Source organism: Hevea brasiliensis, chromosome 4 (assembly GCF_030052815.1).
Source record: "Hevea brasiliensis isolate MT/VB/25A 57/8 chromosome 4, ASM3005281v1, whole genome shotgun sequence".
Taxonomy (NCBI): domain Eukaryota; kingdom Viridiplantae; phylum Streptophyta; class Magnoliopsida; order Malpighiales; family Euphorbiaceae; genus Hevea; species Hevea brasiliensis.
Window position 1 is genome coordinate 1,062,284 of NC_079496.1, and position 27,986 is coordinate 1,090,269.

The following is a 27,986-nucleotide window of genomic DNA, read 5'->3' on the forward strand; positions in this document are numbered from 1 at the left end:
GATTCTTTGAGCCAATCAGGAGGAGCCCTCTGGGAAGGTGTTGTGCATGGATAAAGGAAATAGTGAATATTCCTTCAATCAATTTCCTGGGCTTTTATAGTTTTAGTTTTACCTCTAAGATCCTTGAATGTATTTTGGATTGGGTTTGGCCTTCTGGCTTCCAGCCACACTAGCCATTACTGGTAAAAATCTGCTTGATTCTGTTTGTCGCCTGTGCAGTGGGACAGACACTGCTAATATCGCCGTTTTTCTTTTCTTATCATATTTTAGCCTCAGATTTTTCCCGACGACCTGATTTACGGCCTTGATTGGTCAACTTGCAAGGTTCACCCACTTAATCATCAACTTAAAATTCGTAATAACTAGTCAAACTTTAGTTAATTCAGAATATTGATTTTGTGAAAATTTGATTACAATTGGAGTGTATTTTGGTTGGCAATCGAATTCTTAGGATCCAAGGTATGGTAACAGAGAGTAAAATCATAGGGAAATGATAGAGATGGGAAGCAGAATCATGGGGCAGATTGCAGAAAATTGCAGGGTTCGGAAAAGGAAATTACAGCTCGTATCTGATGGGAAATCAGCCGTAGGAAATGCCAATTTCATTTCCTCAAGAGAAACAGTGAATGAATGAGATGCTGCGAGTATAATTTTTTATTATTAAAATGTTATAATATTATTAATAAATAAATTTTTATATGTACATTTAAATAAATTTATTATTTATAATTTATTATTTAAATTATTCAATTATTTTTATTTCTTATACTCGTAAAATATATTCATATAAAATTTAATAGAAAAAAATTATAGTGTTATGATTTTATAAATTAATAATTTAAAATAAACCATTAGTAATAATTATTTTCATAAAAAAAAATTATGTCTCTATTCTCATATTTATTATAATTATAGTGTGATTTTTATTTTTTTTTTAACTTTAGAGATAATTTATAATGATTGATATAATATAATTAAAAATAATTAAAATAAATAAAATTTTGAAGTTAGATATTACAATAAAAAAACAAAAGCAGAAATTGAAAGAGTTCATCAAATTAAAATAAGAAGGAAAACAAAATAAAATATTATTATTGGAACAAAAATTCAAAAAATTGAGTTGAGTTTTGATATATATATATATATATATATATATATATATATATATATATATATATATATATATATACACACACACGTGTGAGAGAGAGAAATTAGCTTTATAATACTATAATTTGTATTATTCTTTAATGACAATAGTATAAATTAATATTATAGTTTATAAATTCATGTTGTTAAAATATTTATTTATGAAAAAAGATAAAATGTACTTTACATTCAATTTATAATTAAATTTGTCACGACCCAACCTATGGGCCGGACCGGCACTAGGACCTGGGCCAGCCTAAAGCCCCCGAGACCCGTAGTAAGCCTAACTGTTCATTAACCCAACTCTAAGGCCCATTTGGGCCCAATATCAAGAAAACAAACGGACAGAGTCCGGCCATAAAATGGACTTACCAACGGGGAGTTTTCGACTCACCCGACCTGTAAACACAATATATAGTCAATTGGGGAGCTTAGCTCACCCTCCACATACTCATCAACATAATAATAAATGGGAGCTCAGCTCCCTCATCCAATCCATCAAACATGCATATCATTATACGTTTACAGGTCCAACATGATAATAATATTACAGACCATAATCAAATAAATACTTCTAACACATGCGAAAATTCTAGGAGTTAATAAAATTACACAAACATTGATAAACAACCTGCGAGGAAAGGGAGCAGGTTAACCTCAAAAATATCCTCCTGTGGCACTGAAAATATTGAACAGAGTGAGCGTCGACTCAGAGAGTAAAATATCAATTTTAACCATAATCTCTATAACTATCTAAATCTAATGCACCCTGTAGAGTGAAATGCAACATCCACATCATTTTCACATCATAACATCAAAAAGGTAATTTGGAGCACTCACGCACCCTGTAACATCAATCATAATATATGGGAGCTGATCCCCTATACAGCTCTCTTAAATCCAACCTGGTGCCACAAGAACTCATTTCTGACTTCCACTTAAATACCAAATCGGGTCCCAGTGAAGAACTCAAGCCGTGTCTACCCCAAGGACCGGTCCCAAGAACTCAAGCCGTGTCTACCCGTCCTATCCATAGTCCACACCACATCACACGCACGCCAACGCACGACACCGCCTCCAAATTACCACAACAACATACATGGCACTTTAACATTTATCAATGCATCATAAATCGTGCCTAGAGTTTAACTACATAAATATATGCATATAAGTGATGCATGGGCATGCTGAACATATAATAATATCGAAATTACAATTAAAATTAATATTTTACTCACAGACTTGACGATGGTCACTGAGGCGGCTGGGCGGAGGAAGAAGGCTGTCCCGGCTCACCTGACAATTATATTACATTTATTTAATACAATCTGACTCAATACAAGCAAAGAAAAGACCAATTACGTCCTAAGTCGTGCCGAAAATCCGGCAGAGTCTCCCCTATACCTAGGACCTACCCAACCTGCAAAAGGGTTCAAAACACACTTCTATACTCACAATCCATATATCCACAGTTCAATCATATCACACAGCCCCTCCTGGGCCCATCAAATCCTTCATCCATCACAATACGCATCATTTCAATTTAGTCCTTATTATTGATCATTTTTGCAAAACCGCCCAAACAAGCTCTAAAAATTATAAAACTTTGCCCATGGTCGTTAGCAATATTACTAAGCTATTTCAAAATGTATCGTAATTGTCTAAGCTAGCACGAATATTTTATGGAATTTTAATCCTATTTAAGCACTAGAAAAGTACGAACAAGCAAGTTTCTGGTTTACCTTTGCCTATTCAGACTTCGGAACGCACTCGGGACGTTTGACAATGGGGGGCTAGCCAAAACCTCGGTCCAATTCGAGACTTTTCCAGAATCTGTCCGTTCGCCGAAATTTGCGATCTTGGCCAATCGTTGAATTTCCGCGAATCGAGGATACCTTCACACGGCCCATAACACGGGGTTAGTACATAAATTTTTCAGAATTTTCTAAGCTCATTAAATGCTCGGAAACACATCGCGAAGTTCGTGGGACCCACCAAAAAGCGGTCGAAAAATTCGAAATTTATGTCGCTATAAGCTCTCGATGAATGGAGCGTCTTTGGTGGCCTCGCTTTTCTCGTGATTCACGGTTTCGAGAAATCTAGCCCAAAAGTCGAAATGGGCTAAAATCTTCCCGAGCAAAAATCGGACAATCCGCTCGATGGATTTCTGCGTTCTTTGTGTCTATGGAAAGCTCACGAGTAGATGATTTTGACACAAGACCCGGCCCAATTGGCCGGACGTGGCCGATTTGGCCAGGAAGTCGGCGCGCGCGCAGGGGTGGGGCGTTGCGCTTTTTCCGGCCATTTGGCGGCCACTGGGAGGGTCGGCGCGGCCGGCCGGGGGGGTTGCAGGTGGTGGCCACGGTGGGGTGGGGAGGAGAGAGAAAAGAGAGAGAAAAGGGAAGAAAAAGGGAAGAAGGAAAAGGCCGGTCCGATTCGACCGGTCCGATCCGGTCCGGTTCGATTCGGCCGGTTCGATTCATAATACAAAATTTTGAATTTTTACTCTGCCTCGGGACCGAAAACGAGGTCCAAAAATTCCGAAAAAATTCCAGAAAACTCAGAAAAATATGTAGACTCCAAATATATTTTTAGTTTTGCCACGTGGTCTTTAAATTAATTTTTAAAAATCATCAAAGTTTATATTTTCGGAAATCGAACCCGATTTTTAAAATCCAAAATCTCAAAAAATTTCCAAAAATTTAATAAAATTAAAATACTAAAAATGCTCATAAAATTAAAAATTTTGGGGTGTTACATTCTTCCCCCCTTATAGAAAATTCGTCCTCAAATTTTACACAAGGCAGAATAAAGCACATGATTATACATTGAACAAATAAGGGTACTTGCTACGCATGTCCCGCTCGACTCCAGTGCACTCTTCCACCGATCGACTCTCCACAAAACCTTAATCATAGGGATCTTTTTGGATCTTAGCTGTCTCACTTGGTAGTCCACTATGTCTACAGTTTGCTACTCAAATGTCAAGTTCTCTTTTAGCTCTATCACATCCTACGCAAAGACATGAGAAGGATCGGAATGTATTTCCGAGCATGGAGATGTGAAACACGGGATGAACGTGAGAAAGGTTGGGTGGTAGCTCCAACCGGTAGGCAACTGCTCCAACTCTATCAGTAACCTCAAAAGGTCCAATATACCGAGGTGCCAACTTGCCCTTCTTTCCAAATCTCATGACTCCCTTCATTGGAGAAACCTTCAGGAATACATAGTCGCCCACTGCAAACTCCACATCCCTCCGTCTGGGGTCTGCATAACTCTTCCGCTTCATCGAAAGTCGCCCTCGCTGCTCTCGATTAAAGGAACTACCTCTGAAGTGTACTGCACTAGGTCTACATCATGCACCTTCGCTTCCCCCATTTCTGTCCAACACAGAGGAGACCTACACTTTCTTCCATATAATGCCTCATAGGGTGCCATCCCTATGCTGGAGTGGTAACTGTTGTTGTAGGCAAACTCCACCAAAGCTAGCTGCTCATCCCATTGACCTCCAAAATCCAAGACACTCATGCAAAGCATGTCTTCCAGTGTTTGGATTGTCCTTTCGGACTGTCCGTCTGTCTGAGGGTGGAAAGCCGTACTGAAGTTCAACTGTGTGCCAAGTGCCTCCTGCAACTTTCTCCAAAACCGAGAAGTGAACTGGGGCCCTCTGTCAGATATTATGGAAGCTGGAACTCCATGCAATCTGACTATTTCTCGAATGTAGAGCCGGGCATACTGTGCCACAGAGTATGTAGTCTTTACAGGCAAGAAGTGAGCTGATTTGGTCAAGCGGTCTACAATTACCCATATCGAATCATATCCTCGCGTGGTACGAGGCAACCCAGTCACAAAATCCATAGTGATCATTTCCCACTTCCATTCTGGGATAGGGAGCTCTTGCAGCTTCCCTGACGGTCTCTGGTGTTCAAACTTCACCTTCTGACAAGTCAAGCACTTGGACACAAAGTCTGCTATGTCTCTCTTCATACCATTCCACCAGTAGCTATCTTTCACATCATGGTACATCTTGGTGGAACCTGGGTGGACACTGTACAGTGTGTAGTGTGCCTCTCGCATAATTTCATTCCTGAGGTTGTCCACATCGGGCACACATATCCTAGAACCTTGCACTAGGGCGCCATCATTGGCAAATCCAAACTCACCACCTTCACCTTGCTGTACTCTTTCTATGATCTTCATCAATTGTTGGTCTCTGTGCTGGGAAACTCTAACTCTGTCCCTCAAGTCTGGCCTCATTGAAAAATGAGCCAACAATACCCCCTCTCCTGACAGATCTAGGATTAAACCTTGATCCATCAACTCATGTACCTCCTGAATCAATGGTCTCTTCTCTACTGAAATGTGCGCCAAACTGCCAGAAGATTTTCTGCTCAAGGCATCTGCCACAACATTGGCCTTTCCAGGTGGTACCGATGGTGCAATCATAGTCTTTCAGAAGCTCCATCCATCTCCTCTGTCTCAAGTTCAAGTCCCTCTGTTGGAAGATGTACTTCAAACTCTTATGGTCGGTGTATATCTCGCACACTTCACCATACAGGTAGTGTCTCCAGATTTTTAGTGCAAAGACTACAGCCGCCATTTCCAAATCATGGGTGGGTTAGTTCTGCTCATGCCTCTTCAGCTGCCTTGAAGCATAAGCCACTACCTTTCCATTCTGCATCAAAACACACCCTAGGCCAACTCTGGTGGCGTCACAATACATGGTGTATCCTTTACCACTCACAGGTAGTGTCAACACAGGGGCAGTGGTTAGACACTCCTTAAGCTTCGAAACTCACCTCACAAATATCCATGTCCAAATGAATGGAACATTCTTCCCGGGTTAACTTAGTTAGGGAGCCGCTATCCCGGAGAAATCTTGTACAAAACGCCTATAGTAGCCACTAAACCCAAAAACTTCGCACCTCGGATCGTTGTAGGCCTAAGCCAATCGGGCCATGCCTTCAATTTTCTTGGGATCCACTTGAATGCCGCTACTAGAAACCACGTGTCCCAAGAATGAGATGCTTTCTAGCCAAAATTCACATTTTGAAAATTTGGCATATACCGGTGCTCTCAACGTCGCAACACCATCCTCAAGTGCCACACGTGTTCTTCCTCACCGAGAGTACACCAAAATGTCATCTATGAATACGATGACAAACGGTCCAAAAATGGCTTGAACACCTGCTCATCAAGTCCATGAAGGTCTTTGGTGCATTAGTGAGTCCAAAAGACATCACCAAGAACTCATAATGACCATATCTTGTCCTCGAAGCCGCTTTTGGACACGCCCTCATTCCCGATTCTCAATCGATGGTAGCCCGATCGCAGTCTATCTTGGAAAAGAATCTAGCTCCTTGAGCCGATCAAACAAATCATCGATCCGAGGAAGTGGATACTTGTTCTTCACGGTGACCTTGTTCACCGTCGTAGTCGATACACAACCTCAATGACCCATCCTTCTTTCTCACAAATAAAACAGAGCGCCCCAAGGTGAAGTGCTCGGACGTATAAAACCTTTGTCCAAAAGCTCCCGTAGTTGCTCCTTCACTCTTTCAATTCTGTGGTGCCATCCTCGTAAGGTGGCATCGATATGGGGTTTGTACCCAGACAACATCAATGCAAAACTCTATTTCCCTTCCCGGTGGCAACCCCGAAGCTCCTCGTGAAGACATCCATGAATTCTCTAACAACAGAACATTTTCCATGCCGACACCTTCTACAGGATGTATCTCTCACCAATGCCAAATACCCTTGGCATCCACGCTCAACATTTTTCTAGCACTAATTGTCGACACCAAATTATATGGAGCCACGCTCTGTCACCATCAAAGCTAAACTCTTCCACACCGTATGTGGAAATACACCTTTTGTTCCCGCAGTCTAAAGTGGCATAGTGAGTTGACACCAATCCATCCCGTGATTACTTCAAAATACATTACGGGTAAAGGAACCAAGTCTGCTGGGAGGATCTTTCCATCCACTACCACCGGGCTACCCGGAAAAACCATATCTACATCTATGTTGTCACTAAGTGGGGTAGCTACTGACAAAGGGCACTCTAAAGTTGTAGGGTTTCTACCCAACCTCATGGCAAACACAGGGGAGACAAATGAGTGCGTAGCACCCGGATCTATCAAAACACGAGCCTCATAAGAATGACTGTAAGAATACTTGCCACAACCGCATTTGAAGCTTGAGCATCCCGTGGGTCGTGGTGAAAACTCGAGCTTGACCCTACCCCGAGTGGCGTAACTCGACATCGACTTCTACCTCGATCGACCGCCTCCAAATCCACGCCCCTTGTCCTCGGCCTGCCATCGAATCGCTTGCCATGTTGGAAGTACCAGGATACAACTGGCGAGGAACATTTGCAACAGAACCCTGTGACCCCATCTGTGGCTCATTGAAAACGGGGCATTCTCTAGCAAAGTGACCGGGTTGGCTACACCTGAAGCATACTCCTGATCCCATCAAACAAGGTCCTGAATGTCCCCTTCCACACTGTGCACAAGGTGCCAAGGAGGATCTCAACCAGAGCGAATCGCCATACTCGAATCGTACCGCTGGATCCGCACTCGGTCCGAACCCTCGATTTTTGTCTAAAACCACTCCTCTTATTCCTGCTTCTTCCTCTGTAAGTAGTTTGGCCACCACTATCCGTAGTACCCATGTGGGGAACACCTGAAGAACCCTCCGCTCTGTTTTTCTTTGCTCTACCGCTGTCATCCACAGCATAGCTAATCTCAATCTGTCTGGCTCGATCAACCACCACATCAAAAGACTGATCAGACATCATGGCCAGGTTCGCATACCTCCTGTCAAGCCCCTTTAGGAATCTTTTCACCTTCATAGTCTCTATAGATACTGCTGTAGGGGCATATCCGCCAATTCCGTAAATTTCAGAGCATATTCATCTCTGCACTGCCATTCGCCTTAAGGCCTCAAAGGCTCACTGCTTCTGATCTCTGAAGCTTTCTGGCACAAACCGATTGATAAAAAGTTCCACAAACTGAGCCCATGTCAATCCCTCCATCCGGGGTAACACGTAGTCATTCATCCATTGTCTAGGCATAGGCCCCATGACATGCTGCACACACTCTATCAGTCTTCTATCACCAATCAGACTGCTCTCGCCGTCTGCATAGAATCTAAAAACCGATATGCATCGTCTGACACATCATAAGTTCCAAGCACCAACTTCTTGAAATTTATGATCTGTTTGTAAGATTCCTCTCTTGGTGCGGTGGATTGCTGCTACTGTGGAGGGTGGACCATATACTGCGCCATCATGTCGATGGTTCTCTGCAGACCAGCTAGAGTAGCTGCCATGGGGTCCATGGGACCCTGTGCCATAAAGGACTGATCTCAGATCGGGGGTGGCTGCTCCTCTACTTGAGCAGCCTCTAGGCCTCCTACCCCGCCTCCTGGCAGCGCCTCATCCTGTGCCGACACCTCGTCGGGCACATCCGTTCTCGTGCGATGGCAGCTCTCCGCTTCTACGCATTTTCCGAAATTCAGCAAAGATTAGCCCACAAAAATTCAAAATCGCCATTACATGACTCTATAGACTCATATTTATACATAACATATGGAGCAGAAACTAGAAGCAAAGATGACAATGCAAGACGAATGTGACCCTATATTTCCGCATGTGACTCCTAGTAGACTCTTCCCAACACTTTAGACAACATTCCCTAAGAATCTGGAGCCTAAGCTCTGATACCACATTTGTCACGACCCAACCTATGGGCCGGACCGGCACTAGGACCTGGGCCAGCCTAAAGCCCCCGAGGCCCGTAGTAAGCCTAACTGTTCATTAACCCAACTCTAAGGCCCATTTGGGCCCAATATCAAGAAAACAAACGGACAGAGTCCGGCCATAAAATGGACTTACCAACGGGGAGTTTTTGACTCACCCGACCTGTAAACATAATATATAGTCAATTGGGGAGCTCAGCTCACCCTCCACATACTCATCAACATAATAATAAATGGGAGCTCAGCTCCCTCATCCAATCCATCAAACATGCATATCATTATACGTTTACAGGTCCAACATGATAATAATATTACAGACCATAATCAAATAAATACTTCTAACACATGCGGAAATTCTAGGAGTTAATAAAATTACACAAACATTGATAAACAACCTGCGAGGAAAGGGAGCAGATTAACCTCAAAAATATCCTCCTGTGGCCTGAAAAAATATTGAACAGGAGTGAGCGTTCGACTCAGAGTAAAATATCAATTTTAACCATAATCTCTATAACTATCTAAATCTAATGCACCCTGTAGAGTGAAATGCAACATCCACATCATTTTCACATCATAACATCAAAAAGGTAATTTGGAGCACTCACGCACCCTGTAACATCAATCATAATATATGGGAGCTGATCCCCTATACAGCTCTCTTAAATCCAACTCGGTGCCTGAAGAACTCACTGGACTTCCACTTAAATACCAAATCGGGTCCCAAATGAAGAACTCAAGCCGTGTCTACCCGAAGGACCGGTCCCAAATGAAGAACTCAAGCCGTGTCTACCCGTCCTATCCATAGTCCACACCACATCACACGCACGCCAACGCACGCACACTGCTCCAAATTACCACAACAACATACATGGCACTTTAACATTTATCAATGCATCATAAATCGTGCCTAGAGTTTAACTACATAAATATATGCATATAAGTGATGCATGGGCATGCTGAACATATAATAATATCGAAATTACAATTAAAATTAATATTTTACTCACAGACTTGACGATGGTCACTGAGGCGGCTGGGCGGAGGAAGAAGGCTGTCCCGGCTCACCTGACAATTATATTACAATTATTTAATACAATCTGACTCAATACAAACAAAGAAAAAGACCAATTACGTCCTAAGTCGTGCCGAAAATCCGGCAGAGTCTCCCCTATACCTAGGACCTACCCAACCTGCAAAAGGGTTCAAAACACACTTCTATACTCACAATCCATATATCCACAGTTCAATCATATCACACAGCCCCTCCTGGGCCCATCAAATCAGTCATCCATCACAATACGCAAAATTTCAATTTAGTCCTTATTATTGATCATTTTTGCAAAAACTGTCCAAACAAGCTCTAAAAATTATAAAACTTTGCCCCGCGGTCGTTAGCAATATTACTAAGCTATTGCAAAAAGAATCGTAATTTTCTAAGCTACCACGAATATTTTATGAATTTTTAATCCTATTTAAGCACTAGAAAATTATGAAAAAGCAAGGTTCGGGTTTACCTTTGCCGATTCCGACTTCGGGAACGCGCTCGGGACGTTTGACAATGGGGGGGCTAGCCAAAACCTCGGTCCAATTCGGAGACTTTTCCAGAACGTCCGTTCGCCCGAAATTTGCGCACTTGGCCAATCGTCGAATTTTCGTGAATCGAGGATACCTACACGAAGCCCATAACACGGGGGTTAGTACATAAATTTTTAAGAATTTTCTAAGCTCATTAAATGCTCGGAAAAACACTGCGAAGTTCCGTGGGACCCACCGAAAAACGGTGTCGGAAAAATTCGAAATTTATGTCGTTGCGAAGCTCTCGATGAATGGAGCGTGCTGGTGGCCTCGGTTTTCTCGTGGGATTCACGGTTTTCGAGAAATCTAGCCCAAAAGTCGAAATGGGTTAAAATCTTCCCGAGCAAAAATCGGACAATCCGCTCGATGGATTTCGGCGTTCTTGGTGTCTATGGAAAGCTCTCACCGAGTAGATGATTTTGGACACAAGACCCGGTCCAATTGGTGGCCGGATCGGCCGGATTTGGCCGGGAAATTCGAAGCGGCGCGCGCGCCCAGGGGGGCGTTTCGCGCGCATTTTCCAATTGGCTTGGGCGCACGTCCGGGAGGGTCGGCGCGCGCACTACCGGGGTCAAGGTGGTCGCCGGTCGGCAGGGGAGGGAGGAGAGAGAAAAGAGAGAGAAAAGGGAGAGGGACAACGCGCGCGGGGAAGAAAAAGGGAAGAAGGAAAAAGGCCGGTCCGATTCGACCTGTCCGATTCGGCCGGTTCGATTCAGAATACAAAATTTTAAATTTTTACTCTGCATCGGGACCAAAAATGAGGTCCAAAAATTTCGAAAAAATTCCAGAAAACTCAGAAAAATACGTAGACTCCAAATATATTTTTAGTTTTGCCACGTGGTCTTTAAATTAATTTTTAAAAATCATCAAAGTTTATATTTTCGGAAAATCGAACCCGATTTTTAAAATCCGAAAAATCTCAAAAAAAATTCCAAAAATTTAATAAAATTAAAATACTAAAAATGCTCATAAAATTAAAAATTTTGGGGTGTTACAAAATTAGATTTATTTGAATTATATGAAAACATTTAAATAATATTATCTTTTTTATGTAAATATTAAATAAATTTAATTACATAAAAAAATAGAAATAAACAAAAGTCTAACATGACTTATCTAAGTAATTAAAGGCAAATTATTTACTTGATATCATATTTTAGTACATATCCCTAATCTTCTTAGTAAAAAAAAAAAAGACAAAAGAGTCAAAGAATTTGAAAAATAAAAAAAATTTGTTCAATCGGGATGGGATATTTGGTGGGAATCGTAGAGGGGTATTGAGTGAACTAGCACTCTTGTAAAAAGAATAAATAATTATAAAAATTAAAAAAAAATAAGGTATCATGTAAAAAAAGCTATAACTATCTTTAAATCCGTATAATAATAAATGGAAAAGTGAGATAGAAAACAAGATAAATTAATTTATAATTTTTTAATGAAATTTATAATTTTATTAAACAAAATAAAAATGTAAAATGTTTTATTAAAATAAAAAATGTATAATTAGAATTTTTGTGCAGTCAATATTTTATGTACTATGTTATTTTTTTGATATATTATGTTAATTTAAAAAAAAAAGAGTAAAAATTTTATATGTAATTAAATAAAATAAAACTTTAAAGCCACAATAAAAGCCACTAAATGCATCTGGCTTAAATACTTGTGTTTGTTTCTCGTGTAATAATTGGCTTAGGATGTAAATAGTAATTTTTCATAAATATATTGTTTTAAAAGGCTAATTATTAGATATAATAGAAATATTAAAAAATAATATCCCATCTCTCAGAAATAAATCTCACTATTTCATATGCATTTGATGCACTTAATAGCATCATAAAAATCGATACACTAATTCATAACTAGACAGTTAAATGAATGGATCCCATGTATTGATCGGTTACTTGTGTACTGACTTTGTGTTCATATTTATGTACAATAACATTTTCTACAAAAAATAAGAAGAAAAGAAGGGCAATATGGACGACGCCAAGTTGACGGAGATCACCTTAGAAGTGGCAGAACATTCTTGTTACTGTTAGAACAGTAAAAGCATCCGCTGTTTAGTATATAGTAATAATTATAGGCCAGTCTTAAATTCTTGGCCGCCTCTTGCACTATATGACTATTTTGATCTTCCCTATGATAGCAATATATAATATGCTAAAATATTTGTTTGCTACACACTCCCACTGAATCAACTGTGGAGAGTTGGCGAATGTTCAATGGTGAAATATCATTCAAGTCACCATTCGTTAGGCGATTCGATATGATGACATTAGTAGCATCAGAAGGATGGTATGGATCCCAGAAAACATTCTTGGACCTGTCCACACAAACTTTAGATGTTGGACCACAAGGTACCAGGCAACCGAATCTCCCAGCCACATAGCAGCAGGCTGCATTTCCATTCTCAAAACCTGCAAGACATGAAAATGCTTCTCATGTAAGGAACAATTCACCACAAGTTGCAAAACCACTCCTGAACTTATCAGAAGTGAAAACATTTTCATCTGTCTCTGATCATATTGTAGAGTCTTACAGTAAAATAACTAAACCAGAAACATAAACAATTGGATTTCCAAGTGATAATCTTATTGAAATTAGACATGGCAATATACAGCCTTACAAAAGATAGATAAACACGAATAACGTAAAGTTGTTGAAAAGAAAAATAACAGCAGATAAATCCTAACAGTCCCCAAAAGAATAGAACTTCCTGAAGAATAGGACTTTATTTTAACAGAAATTGACTGGACCAAGAACTCCTAACATTCCCTCCCTTAAACTTATTCCCTTTTTTTTGGATTTTATAACAAGAATTAGTTTAAGTCTGAAACATCACATACACCAAGCTCTTTACGCAGTTTTTGAAATGCCTCCAACTTGAGAGGCTTTGTCAACAAATCAGCAAGTTGATCTCGAGTACCACAATACAATAAGTTGACAGTTCCTTCCTTAGTAAGATCTCTAAGAAAATGAAATCTTACCCTTATGTGCTTGGAACGACCATGCAGAACTGGGTTTTTTGACAACTTAATAGTTGAAGCATTATCACACATAAGCTTGGTTCCTTCTACCTGTAAATGACCGATCTTTTTGAGTATTCTTCTCATCCAAACAGCTTGACATGCACATGCAGCAACGGCAACAAACTCCGCTTCTGTAGTTGATAAGGTGACTATAGGTTGCTTTCTAGATGACCATGCCACTGCTCCTTCACTCATCATAAACACATAGCCTGAAGTACTTTTGCTGTCTTCCATATCGCCGGCATAGTCACTATCAGTAAAACCAATCAACTCACTAATTCCTCCCCTTTTGTAGAATACACCATAGTTAACAGTACCTTTCAAGTACCTCAAGACCCTTTTTGCTGCTGCAAAATGTTGTTGTGTCGGACAAGCCATAAAACGACTTATTAGACTTACAACAAACATAAGATCAGGACGAGTGGCAGTGAGATACATCAAGCTTCCCACTATCTGTTTGAAAAAAGTTGCATCCACTTTAATGCCATTTTCGTCTTTGCCAATTTTTTGTCCTGGAACAATGGGATTACAAACAGAGTTGTAATTTTCTATCTCAAATCGCTTCAAAACCTCAGCTGCATACTTTCTTTGACATATAAAAATGCCATCTGATCGCTGTATTACTTCAATTCCGAGAAAGAACCTCATCTGACCCAGATCAGTCATATCAAACTCCTTTTTCATAGAACATTTAAATTCTCCCAACAATATTTCATCATTGCTAGTAAACAAAAGATCATCAACATAAATGCTTACAATAAGAATGTTACCTTTCTTCCTTTTAACAAAGAGCGTATGCTCACTAGAACTGTTTTCAAACCCGTCTTTGATGAAGTAGGATTCAATTCGGCTAAACCAGGCTCTAGGTGCCTGTTTTAACCCATAGAGTGCTTTGTTGAGCTTGTACACCATTTGTTCACTCCCCTTTTTTTCATAGCCTTTCGGTTGTTCTACAAAGACATCTTCTTTCAATTCTCCATGTAGAAAAGCTGATTTTACATCTAACTGATAAAGTTTCCAGCCTTTCTGAGCCGCAAAAGCTATGATCATCCTTACAGTATCCATTCTGGCCACAGGCGCGAAAACTTCAGTGTAATCAATTCCATGCTCTTGTGTGTAGCCTTTCACCACCAACCTCGCCTTGTATTTATCAACCTCTCCAAGCTCATTTAGCTTAGTTTTATAAATCCATTTTACTCCTATTTTCTTTGCACCAGCGGGTAGAACTACTAAATGCCAAGTCTGATTTTTTTCAATGGATTTAATCTCCTCATCCATAGCCAATCTCCACTTTGAGCTTTTGACTGCTTCCTCAAAGTTTACAGGATCTGAAATCGTCAAATACGCCATGTTAATATCATCTTCTTCAGACAAACCTTCACCGGAAACATAATTAGTTGACCATATAGGTGGACGTCGACTTCTGCCCTCTTTTATAGCTAAATTTGGTTCGATTTCAGCAGCAGGTGTTGCATCGATAGCAGCAGGTGTTGCATCGATAGCAGCTTCAATTTCACCATATGGATTAATCGATGAAGCTGAAACTGTGTGTTGTTCAATGTCTTCTTCTTTTGCGGCTGAAATTTCAATACTTTCTCCCCAATCTAAATCAGCTTCATCTTCAAAATTTTCCCAATCCCATTCACGATCCTCATAAAAAATTACATCACGGCTCACTATGATTTTTTTTTGCAATAGGATCAAACATTCTGTACCCTTTGGATTCACCACTGATTCCAAATAAAACACAACTTACACTTTTGTCTTCTAGTTTTTTTCTCTTAGCATCTGGAATATGAACATATCCCACACATCCGAAAACTCGAAAATAGTCAACTGATGGTTTTTCTCCACTCCAAGCCTCTTCTGGTGTCATGTCCTTTACTGCAAGTGTCGGTGATCGATTCAAGACATGATTCGCCCACACAGCTTCAGGCCAGAATTTCTTAGGTACTTTCTTTTCTGTCAACATAGCTCTTACCAAGTTCATCACTGTACGATTTTTGCATTCAGCTACTTCGTTTTGTTGTGGAGTATAAGCTGTGGTCAGTTGTCTCTTCACTCCATGTTGCTTGCAAAAGTCATTAAATTCTGCAGAATTGAATTCTCCTCCTCTATCTGTTCTTAGGCATTTTATGGGTGTCACGACCCAACCTATGGGCCGGACCGGCACTAGGACCTGGGCCAGCCTAAAGCCCCCGAGGCCCGTAGTAAGCCTAACTGTTCATTAACCCAACTCTAAGGCCCATTTGGGCCCAATTTCAAGAAACCAAACGGACAGAGTCCGGCCATAAAATGGACTTTCCAACGGGGAGTTTTCGACTCACCCGACCTGTAAACATAATAAATACTCAATTGGGGAGCTCAGCTCACCCTCCACATACTCATATCCTCATAAAAATAAATGGGAGCTCAGCTCCCTCATCCAATCCATCAAACATACATATCATTATATGTTTACAGGTCCAACATGATAATAATATTACAGACCATAATCAAATAAATACTTCTAACACATGCGGAAATTCTAGGAGTAAATAAAATTACACAAATATTGATAAGCAACCTGCGAAGGAGAAAAGCAGGTTAACCAAAAATAAAATCCTCCTGTAGGCTGAAAAAAATATTGAACAGGAGTAAGCGTTCGACTCAGAGAGTAAAATATCAATTTTAACCATAATCTCTATAACTATCTAAAACTAATGCACCCTGTAGAGTGAAATGCAACATCAACATCATTTTCACATCATAACATCAAAAAGGTAATTTGGAGCACTCACGCACTCTGTAGCATCAATCATAACATATGGGAGCTGATTCTATCTGACTTTCTTAAATCCAACTTGGTGCCGTGAAGAACTCAAGCGGACTTTCGCTTAATAAACCAAATCGAGGTCCCAGTGAAGAACTCAAGCCGTGACTACCCCTCGAAGGATCGGGTCCAGTGAAGAACTCAAGCCGTGACTACCGTCCTATCCATAGTCCACACCACATCACACGCATGCCAACGCACGCACACTGCTCCAAATTACCACAACAACATCATGGCACTTTAATAGTTATCAATGCATCATAAATCGTGCCTAGAGTTTAACTACATAAATATATGCATATAAGTGATGCATGGGCATGCTGAACATATAATAATATCGAAATTACAATTAAAATTAATATTTTACTCACTGAGACTTGTGGTGGTCACCGAGTGGGCGGAGGAAGAAGAAGGTGTCTCGCTCACGACAATTTTATTACAATCATTTAATACAAATGACTCAATACAAATCAAGAAAAGACCCAATACGTCCTAAGTCATGCAGAAAATCGTGAGTCTCCTATACCTAGGACCTACCCAACTTTGTAAAGGGCTCAAAACACACTTCTATATCCACAATCCATATATCCACAACTCAATCACATCACACAGCCCCTCACAGGCCCATCAAATCAATCATCCATCACAATATGTAAAATTTCAATTTAGTCCTTATAATTGATCATTTTTGCAAAAAGCGCTCAAATAAGCTCTAAAAATTATAAAACTACGCTTGCGGTCCTTAGAAATATTACTAAGCTATTGCAAAAGAATCGTAATTTTCTAAGCTACCACGAATATTTTATGGATTTTTAATCCTATTTAAGCACTAGAAAATTACGAAAAAGCAAGGTTCGTGTTTACCTTTGCCGATTCCGACTTGAACGTGCTCGATGCCTAACAATGGTGGGGTAGCCAAAATCTCGATCCAATTCGGAGACTTTTCAGAGTAGTGCATTTGGCGGAAATTCACGAATCCAGGACAACCGTCGAATTTCCGCGAATTGAGGATACCTACGAAGCCCAATAATAATATATAAAAAATCGGGGTGTTACATTCTCCCCCTTACAGAGAAAATTCATCCTCGAATTTTACACAAAGCGAATAAAGTATATGATTACACATTGAGCAGATAAAGGGTACTTGCTACGCATGTCCGTTCGACTCCAGTGCACTCTTCCATTGTGGCTCTTCCACAAAACCTTAACCATAGGGATCTGTTTTGATCTTAGGTATCTCACTTGGTAGTCCACTATGGCTCTGAGTTGCTCCTCAAATGTCAAGTTCTCTTTTAGCTCTATTACATCCGGTTGTAGTACATGAGAAGGATCTGGAATGTATTTCTGAGCATGGAGATGTGAAACACGGGATGAGCGTGAGAAAGGTTGGGTGGTAGCTCCAACCGGTGAGCAAGCTGCTCCAATTCTATCGGTAACCTCAAAGGTCCAATATACCGAGGTGCCAACTTGCCCTTCTTTCCAAATCTCATGACTCCTTTCATTGGAGAAACCTTGAGAATACATAGTCGCCTTTGCAAACTCCACATCCCTCCGTCTGGGTGCATAACTCTTACATCTCTTTGAAATTGTCATCGATCGTTCCACGATTAAAAGAACTACCTCCTGAAGTGTCCTGCACTAGGTCTACATCATGCACCTTCGCTTCCCCCATTTCCGTCCAACACAGAGAGACCTACACTTTCTTCCATATAATGCCTCATAGGGTGCCATCCCTATCTTTGGAGTGGTGCTTGTTGTTGTAGGCGAACTCCACCAAAGCTAGCCGCTCATCCCATTGACCTCCAAAATCCAAGACACTCATGCGAAGCATGTCTTCGATGTTTGGATTGTCCTTTCAATTTGTCAAATGCATGCGAGGGTGGAAAGCCGTACTGAAGTTCAACTGTGTGCCAAGTGCCTCCTGCAACTTTCTCCAAAATCGAGAAGTGAACTGGGGCCCTCTGTCAGATATTATGGAAGCCGAAACTCCATGCAATCTGACTATTTCTCGAATGTAAAGCCGGGCATACTGTGCCACAGAGTATGTGGTCTTCTGGTAAGAAGTGGTGATTTGGTTAGGCGGTCTACAATTACCCATATCGAGTCATATCCTCGCGTGTGCGAGGCAACCGATCCACAAAATCCATAGTGATCATTTCCCACTTCCATTCTGGGATAGGGAGCTCTTGCAGCTTCCCTGACGGTCTCTGGTGTTCAAACTTCACCTTCTGACAAGTCAAGCACTTGGACACAAAGTCTGCTATGTCTTTCTTCATGCCATTCCACCAATAGCTATCTTTCATATCATGGTACATCTTGGTGGAACCTGGGTGGACATTGTACAGTGTATAGTGTGCCTCTCGCATGATTTCATCTCTGAGATTGTCCACATCGGGCACACATATCCTAGAACCTTGCACTAGGGCACCATCATTGGCAAATCCAAACTCACCACCTTCACCTTGCTGTACTCTTTCTATGATCTTCATTAATTGTTGGTCTCTGTACTGGGAAACTCTAACTCTGTCCTGCAAGTCTGGCCTCACTGAAGAATGAGCCAACAATACCCCCTCATCTGAAAGATCTAGGATTAAACCTTGATCCATCAACTCATGTACTTCCTGAATCAACGGTCTCTTCTCTGCTGAAATGTGCGCCAAACTGCCAGAAGATTTTCTGCTTAAAGCATCTGCTACTACATTGGCCTTCCCAGGGTGGTACTGGATGGTGCAATCATAGTCTTCCAGAAGCTCCATCCATCTCCTCTGTCTCAAGTTTAAATCCCTCTGTTGGAAGATGTACTTCAAACTCTTATGGTCGGTGTATATCTCGCACACTTCACCATACAGGTAGTGTCTCCAGATTTTTAGTGCAAAGACTACAACCGCCATTTCCAAATCATGGGTGGGATAGTTCTGCTCATGCCTCTTCAGCTGCCTTGAAGCATAAGCCACTACTTTTCCATTCCGCATCAAAACACACCCTAGGCCAACTCTGGAGGCGTCACGATACAGTGTATCCTTCAGCTCATAGGTAGTGTTAACACGAGGCGGTGGTTAGACACTCCTTATCCTCGTCATTATAACTGACTCTATCGAGCTCTCTTCCTGTCCTTTGCATCTTATCCACTTCCCTTTTCCTATTTTTGGTATTGTTGGTATCTTTTCAACCTGCTGTACTTATTCCTTAATTTTAGTCATATCTCATCCTTACACCTTTTCCTTCAAAGACGTCTATCACATCATCAACTTTAACTTTCTTTTTATTTCTTAGTCTTATCTTGATTACTAGTTCCATTACTTCGAAAATTCTAACCTTACGGCTTACTCCTGCCAGCACATTCTTCACCTTTTGTAACACTTATAATTAACCATAGAAAATTCGTTTTTGTAACCCCTTTCCCAACTTAACTATCAGAACATTATCATTCCCTACCAGCCTTAGTAGGAAATTGCTCATCTGGATGGATAGGAGCTCCAGAAACTATAAGTTCCATCTGAACTAACACTACTGGGAAATGTATGTCATGCCTTAATTATAAATAAGATACTTCATGTGTTTATTCTTTTTAATATAATCACATATACTGCCCACAACTTTCCAAACTTCAACCTCAAATTACCCATTAGCAATAATTTCATCTATTGAAACTCATCCATAATTAGTATTTCCTCTAGCTCATAGTTTAAAGCAGTTTACAAGCCTTAGTAGCTAACTCAATTTAACTCTGTCATTACTCTGTTTGTCCTTTCATACTTAATACTAGGTATGCACTTCTTGTCATTCTCATATCAGAAATTATGTATGAATTTGTGCCTACCAAACTCTCAATAACTAGGTCTCCTTGACTCGGTTCTGTTCCTTATATAACCTTCTAGAACCAAAAGCACAAGCTAAACTTGAAAAGAAAGAAAATATCCTCTTATATTCAACTACACCCGATTGTCATATTATAACGTTTCACCTAAGTTTCTTGGTCTTTCTCTCCAAATTTCATCATCTCCTAGCATAATTATGCTCTAACTATAAGGTATCATCTGCATGAACCCTTTCTAGTACCATTTTCCTTCTTGACATAATATTTTATAATTTATTAACTTTACTTATACTCGACCTATGATTCATATCTATCATCGTTTTTATTGTGCCCTTAACTTTTGTTGATTCCTGAAAGATTTCTCTCACTAATAAATTCTTCCAACACTAATTCCACCCTTATCTAGGGTCATTAATTTGATCCTTGAACTTTCTAGTGATTTATAACCATCCAGACTTGTCACTTTTAGTTCTACCCCTACTATTGTCCTGTCGTTATTGCTTCACTACAAAGTGATTCTGTTGATCACACTAAAAATGTTTGCCTGACATTCATAACGAACCTCTAACTACCTTCTCACTATCTCAAAAGTCTAACCTAAAACCTATGTGTCATTATCTATCATTCTTTTCCTCTCATCATACCTATTTGATCCCTTTGTATGACTTTTATTCAACTTACTGCTTACTAACTTCTCTTTGTCTACCTATTTAGGTAGTCCGCAATACCATCGCACACCTTCTAACATTTACTCATTATTATTGTATTCCATACCTCCATCACTTTTCTCACTAATGTGGTCCCATTTTGGGTTTTCCATCCTTGTCATTCTCCTTACCAAGAATAACACTTAGCCTATCCTATATCTTAACTTTGTTCCTTTTATTATGCGCTCTTTAGGTTGTCCTTTCATTTATTTCCTTTGTCTTACCCAAAATAGAACTTGACTATTCTATCCCTGGTTCCATTCTTTTTCCTAACATAATAGCAGTACTTGCTAACTATATCTTTCAGAGTCTCTATCGCGTTATCATATGTCTGTGCTACTCAGATTTGGTCCTTTGACCACTCTAGCTAGTACTTCCACTAGCATTTAGATTATATTGCATCTGCAATCAATTGTCCAAACTTTCATTCTGCACTTTCTTTATCCATTGGCCTTCTGTGATTTATCTTCGCTAATTTATTACTCTTAACACTATTATAATTAGATTATACTATTGTTTTGAATAATTTGAAATTAGAAAGGAACTCAGCAAATTACAGTCATACTTTTATTGTATGATCTCTATTCTTATCCTTTAGCTTACATAATACCCTTACTACCTCGAGAACTAATTTTGCAGTAATTTTATTATTATTATTTTCCATGTTTACTCAACTAGCCAAAACTTAAGATTCCGGGCACACAAACCTGTCATCCAATTCAAAGGATTTACATCCATCATGATCTGATTATATATGATTCCTATAATGGAACTTGTATCCTCTCCAGGATACCCGAGCCAACTACTCTCTACCACACTCTACAGTCCCATCTGGGATACTATTCCATAAGTCATCATTATCAGTAATAACCTTCGATCCATTCTGAAAAGATAGGACTATATCCTAACTTGCTGCAACAAAGGTACTACATCTACCACCTTGCCAGAACCATGTCAAGTTAATGACTCTTTTATCATATCATAGCTCTATAAATCATCAATTCATAGTTTCGACCTTCTCTAGGTAGTAGAGTTGTACTTTATTCCATACTGATACACACAAGGTATACTATTCTCACTCTATAAGTGTCACCTTTACTTTGCAACTAGTCCGAAACCTCTGGTCTGATGGCAACTCTTGATGTAACTCTAGCTCATGCTGGGGTAACTGAGTCACTGACTCTAGTTATCACCCAACTGTAACCTTTCAATATTCTAACTCTAGACTCTTAACCAAGAGTTCCCAACTCCTCTGCAAATACAGAACTCTGTTCTGGCATAACTGTACCAAAACAGAAGCCATCTCAAACACCCTCATTATGGAGCACCATGGGGATGCACGCAGCTCTACACAATAATCTCATGTCGATCTGTGTCTGCGACTTACAGAGCAGACATCAAGAACATTGTATAGTTACTACGATACGTCCTGACAGACTAGGTCTCCTAATTTCTTATCTCTCATGAATCTTCTATTATCACAAACTTATTCTGACTGGGTCATCTACGATGACCGATGAGTGGTATCCTCATCCTTATCTAGGGCAAGTGTACTTTTAAGACTCACTTTTATGTACTCGTGCCTTACACGAAATGGGCACACTATTTAAACCCATACTGACAAAAATATAACATTTCTTGGAGTACGTATCCTCATGATAGACCTCACATGTCTACTAACTCTATTTCACATTTCAGTGTACTCCACGAAAATCAAGATACTAACTGAGGTAATCTTATATTTCCCGAGGTATAACGTAGAATCTAGAAACAAAGAATTACAGGAAAAGATGAAACAGAATCCTATACTCCGCATGTGACTCCTAGTAGACTCTTCCCAACACTTAGATGATTTTTCCCTATGAATCTGGAGCCTAAGCTCTGATACCACATTTGTCACGACCCAACCTATGGGCGGATGACACTAGGACACAGGCGACCTAAAGCCCCGAGGCCCGTAGTAAGCCTAACTGTTCATTAACCCAACTCTAAGGCCCATTTGGGCCCAATTTCAAGAAACCAAACGGACAGAGTCCGGCCATAAAATGGACTTTCCAACGGGGAGTTTTCGACTCACCCGACCTGTAAACATAATAAATACTCAATTGGGGAGCTCAGCTCACCCTCCACATACTCATATCCTCATAAAAATAAATGGGAGCTCAGCTCCCTCATCCAATCCATCAAACATACATATCATTATATGTTTACAGGTCCAACATGATAATAATATTACAGACCATAATCAAATAAATACTTCTAACACATGCGGAAATTCTAGGAGTAAATAAAATTACACAAATATTGATAAACAACCTGCGAAGGAGAAAAGCAGGTTAACCAAAAATAAAATCCTCCTGTAGCCTGAAAAAAATATTGAACAGGAGTGAGCGTTCGACTCAGAGAGTAAAATATCAATTTTAACCATAATCTCTATAACTATCTAAAACTAATGCACCCTGTAGAGTGAAATGCAACATCAACATCATTTTCACATCATAACATCAAAAAGGTAATTTGGAGCACTCACGCACCCTGTAGCATCAATCATAACATATGGGGTGATCCCTATCTGACTCTCTTAAATCCAACTTTGGTGCCGTGAAGAACTCAAGCGGACTTTCACTTAATAAACCAAATCGAGGTCCATGAAGAACTCAAGCGTGACTACCCCTCGAAGGATCGGGTCCCAGTGAAGAACTCAAGCGTGACTACCCGTCCTATCGATATTCCACACTACATCACACGCACGCCAACGCACGCTGCTTGCTCCAAATTACCACAACAACATCATGGCACGTTAATAGTTATCAATGCATCATTATTCGTGCCTAGAGTTTAACTACATATATATATGCTTATAAGTTATGGATGGGCATGCTGATCATATAATAATATCGTAATTACATTTATAATTAATATTTTACTCACTGACTTGTGGTGGTCACCGAGGTGGGCGGAGGAAGAAGAAGGCATCGGCTCACACGACAATTTTATTACAATTATTTAATACAAATGACTCAATACAAATCAAGAAAAGACCCAATACGTCCTAAGTCATGCCGAAAATCCAGTGAGTCTCCCTATACCTAGGACCTACCCAACTGTAAAGGGCTCAAAACACACTTCTATATCCACAATCCATATATCCACAACTCAATCACATCACATAGCCCCTCCTGGGCCCATCAAATCAATCATCCATCACAATATGTAAAATTTCAATTTAGTCCTTATAATTGATCATTTTTGCAAAAATTGCTCAAATAAGCTCTAAAAATTATAAAACTACGCTTGTGGTCCTTAGAAATATTACTAAGCTATTGCAAAAAGAATCGTAATTTTCTAAGCTACCACGAATATTTTATAGATTTTTAATCCTATTTAAGCACTAGAAAATTACGAAAAAGCAAGGTTCGTGTTTACCTTTGCCGATTCCGACTTCGGGAACGTGCTCGGGATGCCTAACAATGGTGGGGTAGCCAAAATCTCGATCCAATTCGGAGACTTTTCCGGTGGTAGTGCATCGGCGAAAATTCACAGATCCGGACAACTGTCGAATTTCCGCGAATTGAAGATACCTACACGAAGCCCAATAATAATATATAAAAAAATCAGGGGTGTTACAATGGGCATTCCAATTTCTTTTTCCACCAAAATTTTGAAACATTTAAAATGGTAAAATGTTTCTGATTTTTCTGGGAGAAAGTACATCCATGCCTTTCTAGAAAAATCATCTATAAAACATAGCAAGTACCTTTTTCCGCTGCTTGAAGGCGGTGTAATAGGACCACATAGATCCGCATGAACAAGACCCAATTTTTCAATTGCTCTCCACTGACTTCTTTTTGGAATGGGAGTCCGATGTTGTTTGCCCTTCATACATGCTTCGCAAGTGATGCTTGGATCAACAATTTGCGACAAACCTTCCACCATGTTTTTATGTTGCAAGATACGAAGGCCTTTGTAGCTGAGATGGCCATAACGATAGTGCTAGAGTATTGACTGATCCGAATTTGAAACTTGGAGGCATCTCCCTTCATGTGTTGTGATTGATGACTTTGCAAGCAAAATGAACATCTGGTTTGCACTCATAATTGATTCTGCCATTTTCCCTTTTTGTGGATGATAAATATTGCATACTCCATTTTTGAACAGCACTGCTACCCCCTTTTCTTGAAGTTGTCCAACACTCAAAAGATTATTTTTGAGTTCAGGTGCCCAATATACTTCTCCAATGGTGTAACAATTTCCCTGTAAAATCAATTTCACAGTACCTTTTCCAGACACTTTCATTCTTGTATTTTTTCCAAGCTTGACACTATGAGTGAAAGTTGTGTCTAAGCTTGAAAACATACTTTTATTACCACACATGTGATTTGAGCAACCCGAGTCTAAGAACCATGCGTCACTTCTTTTTGCTTCATGGAGTTCTACATAGGCCATTAGCAGCAACTCATCTTCTTCGTTGAGCTCGGCATAATTTGCTTCATTTTTCCACTTTGGACATTCATACTGAAAATGTCCTAAGTCGTGACACTTATAACATTCAACAGTTGCTTTGTTGAAATTTGTTCTCCCTCTTCCACACCCTCTTCCTCTGTAAGTTCCTCTTCCTCTGTTATTTGTACTTGATCGACCTACAACATTCAGCACTTGATCCTCATCATTATTGCTAGGACGTCGAAATTTTTGTTCATGCACCACTAACGAACTCTGTAACTCATCAATGGACATATATCAGTATCCTTTGATTCTTCGATGGACACTACAACATATGTAAATTTGTCAGTTAGAGTGCGTAGGATTTTCTCTACAATTTTCTTATCTGGCATTTCTTCTCCATTGCTCCTCATCTTATTGGAGACCATCATTACTCTTGCAAAGTAATCAGTGATGGTTTCATCCTTCTTCATCTCTAGAACCTCAAACTCTCTCCTTAGTGCATTAAGAAGAGATTTCTTCACCTTTATATTCCCACCAAACTTCTGTTTCAGTGAGTACCAAACACTCTTGGCTGTGCGACGGTCCAAGATTTGCTCAAAGACAGTTCGATCAATCGCTTGAAAGAGGTAGTGCTTGACTTGGTGATCTTTGAGTCTAGCATCATCGAACTGCTCCCGTTGTGCCTCAGTTAGTATCGTTCCTTCTATTGGTTCTGTAAAACCAATTTCCACTAAACTCCACAGACCCTTTGCTCTACGCAAATTTTCCATCAGTTCACTCCAATGATCATAGTGACCGTCGAAGTGAGGAATTTTTGTTAGAGTTTTATCTTCACTTATACTCTCTGTGTTTGATCACTCGAAGATTGCTACTTCCCTTTTTTTCAAAACCCAGTGGGGGCTCTGATACCAATTGTAGAGTCTTACAGTAAAATAACTAAACCAGAAACATAAACAATTGGATTTCCAAGTGATAATCTTATTGAAATTAGACATGGCAATATATAGCCTTACAAAAGATAGATAAACACAAATAACGTAAAGTTGTTGAAAAGAAAAATAATAGCAGATAAATCCTAACAGTCCCAAAAGAATAGGACTTCCTGAAGAATAAGACTTTATTTTAACAGAAATTGACTGGACCAAGAACTCTTAACACATATGATTTGTAATTTTGCAGAATGTCTTCTACCATGCGATAAACGTCTGCATAGATGAAAATCGATCCCTCCAGGCTCGCGTTAAGCTCTTCAATTAGGCTTTTCAACTCCTTGTTGTATAGCTGAGCTAACTGATTCCGAAAACCAACACATTTTTCTCCTGCAGAAGGATTTGTGTCTCTCTCATATGGTATGCATCCAATAGGACCCACATTTACTGCTACAATCTTTCCAGCACGCAAATTGTAGAGTCTCTGCAAGTAGTACAGGAATCAGAAAGCTGCATTGTAGCATTTTACTCGGACTAGTGCAGAGGAAATGAGAGAGTTAATAGAGTTGCAAGCAAATTTTATAACGCAAGTTGTAGTCTGAATTTTGCTATCAAGGTGCCTACAAACACTTGTGGAGGAATTAGCTTTTGCGTGGGGACTGAGACCACAGGTGTGAAGTAGTTGTTAACGAAATCGTTCGAGCCAATTGTAACCGAGAATAGAGCCCTTTGAAACAGATGGAGAGCTGCAGGAGCACCAATACCTGAGATTATGTCTTGCCTGGTGTTTGCAAAGTTATCAATCTGTGCATCCAGGTTTATTCGTCCACCCTATGGATAAAAGTTAACCATGGTCAATTGCAAAAGAGAGAGACACACTTAAAAGCTCAAGAACCAATCACAGAGTCCGACAACTTTGCAACTATAGCATCTTTGCTGATTTGGGTCCTTGGAAGCTTAGCAATGTAAGGATTTATTATATTCTAAAAGGCTTTCAAGCTTACAAATATCTTTCCAGTTTGATTGAGAATTCCACCTCCACTAGAAGCACAATTGACACCCTTTAGAACCACAGATCCTACCGTTGTGGGAGCCAGATAAGGAGGAGTGAAATCTTCAAAACCAAATTCCTGACCTGTAAGAAAAAAAAAGTCCAGGGCACCAGGGCAAAATTTACTCAAGTTATATGAAGCCCTTCCAAGAAGAAACGAAACACAAATGTAACTGCCTATAATGTCAATAATGGTGCTCCCATTGGTGTATCGTCCGGTTGGCCCTCCAAAATCAATCCCATTCGTGATATAAATAGCCTTGGAAAGTGATGAGATATAGTTGTTGTTTCCAGCATCACCAAGGAGTCTCCAAAAAGAAAATTTGCAGGAAAATTGATTGCAATGCAGATTTCCGACAAAACCAAGATGATTGGTACTTGAGATGTGATACCGATGACTCTTTTTCGGATCGACAGGAAACCCATTTGCAAAGAAAGAGAAAATTTTTTCAGGAGAAGGGAATTAAAATGTTTCTGCCATCCAACCTCCGGGGTCCCTTCTTTAATATCCAAGACCACTACTTGCAAAACAGAAAACTATTCAAGAACGTGCTAGGATCCTATGGTACTTTAAATTTATAGTCAAATCTTATAGTGCTTTTGTGTCTAAGTTCTGTTTGACTCACCAAAGTCAAGAATTTGGTAAGCTATATATAGTGTTCATTTACTAATTGTACTAGATTTCTATATTAGTTTTCCAGTTTAAT

At 39.8% G+C, this 27,986-nt stretch overlaps 1 pseudogene; it reads right to left on the minus strand.

The window, feature by feature from the left end:
• Positions 1-12,648: 12,648 nt before the first annotated feature.
• On the minus strand, positions 12,649-27,705 carry LOC110656184 (GDSL esterase/lipase At4g16230-like; annotated as a pseudogene).
• Between the last annotated feature and the right edge of the window lie 281 nt (positions 27,706-27,986).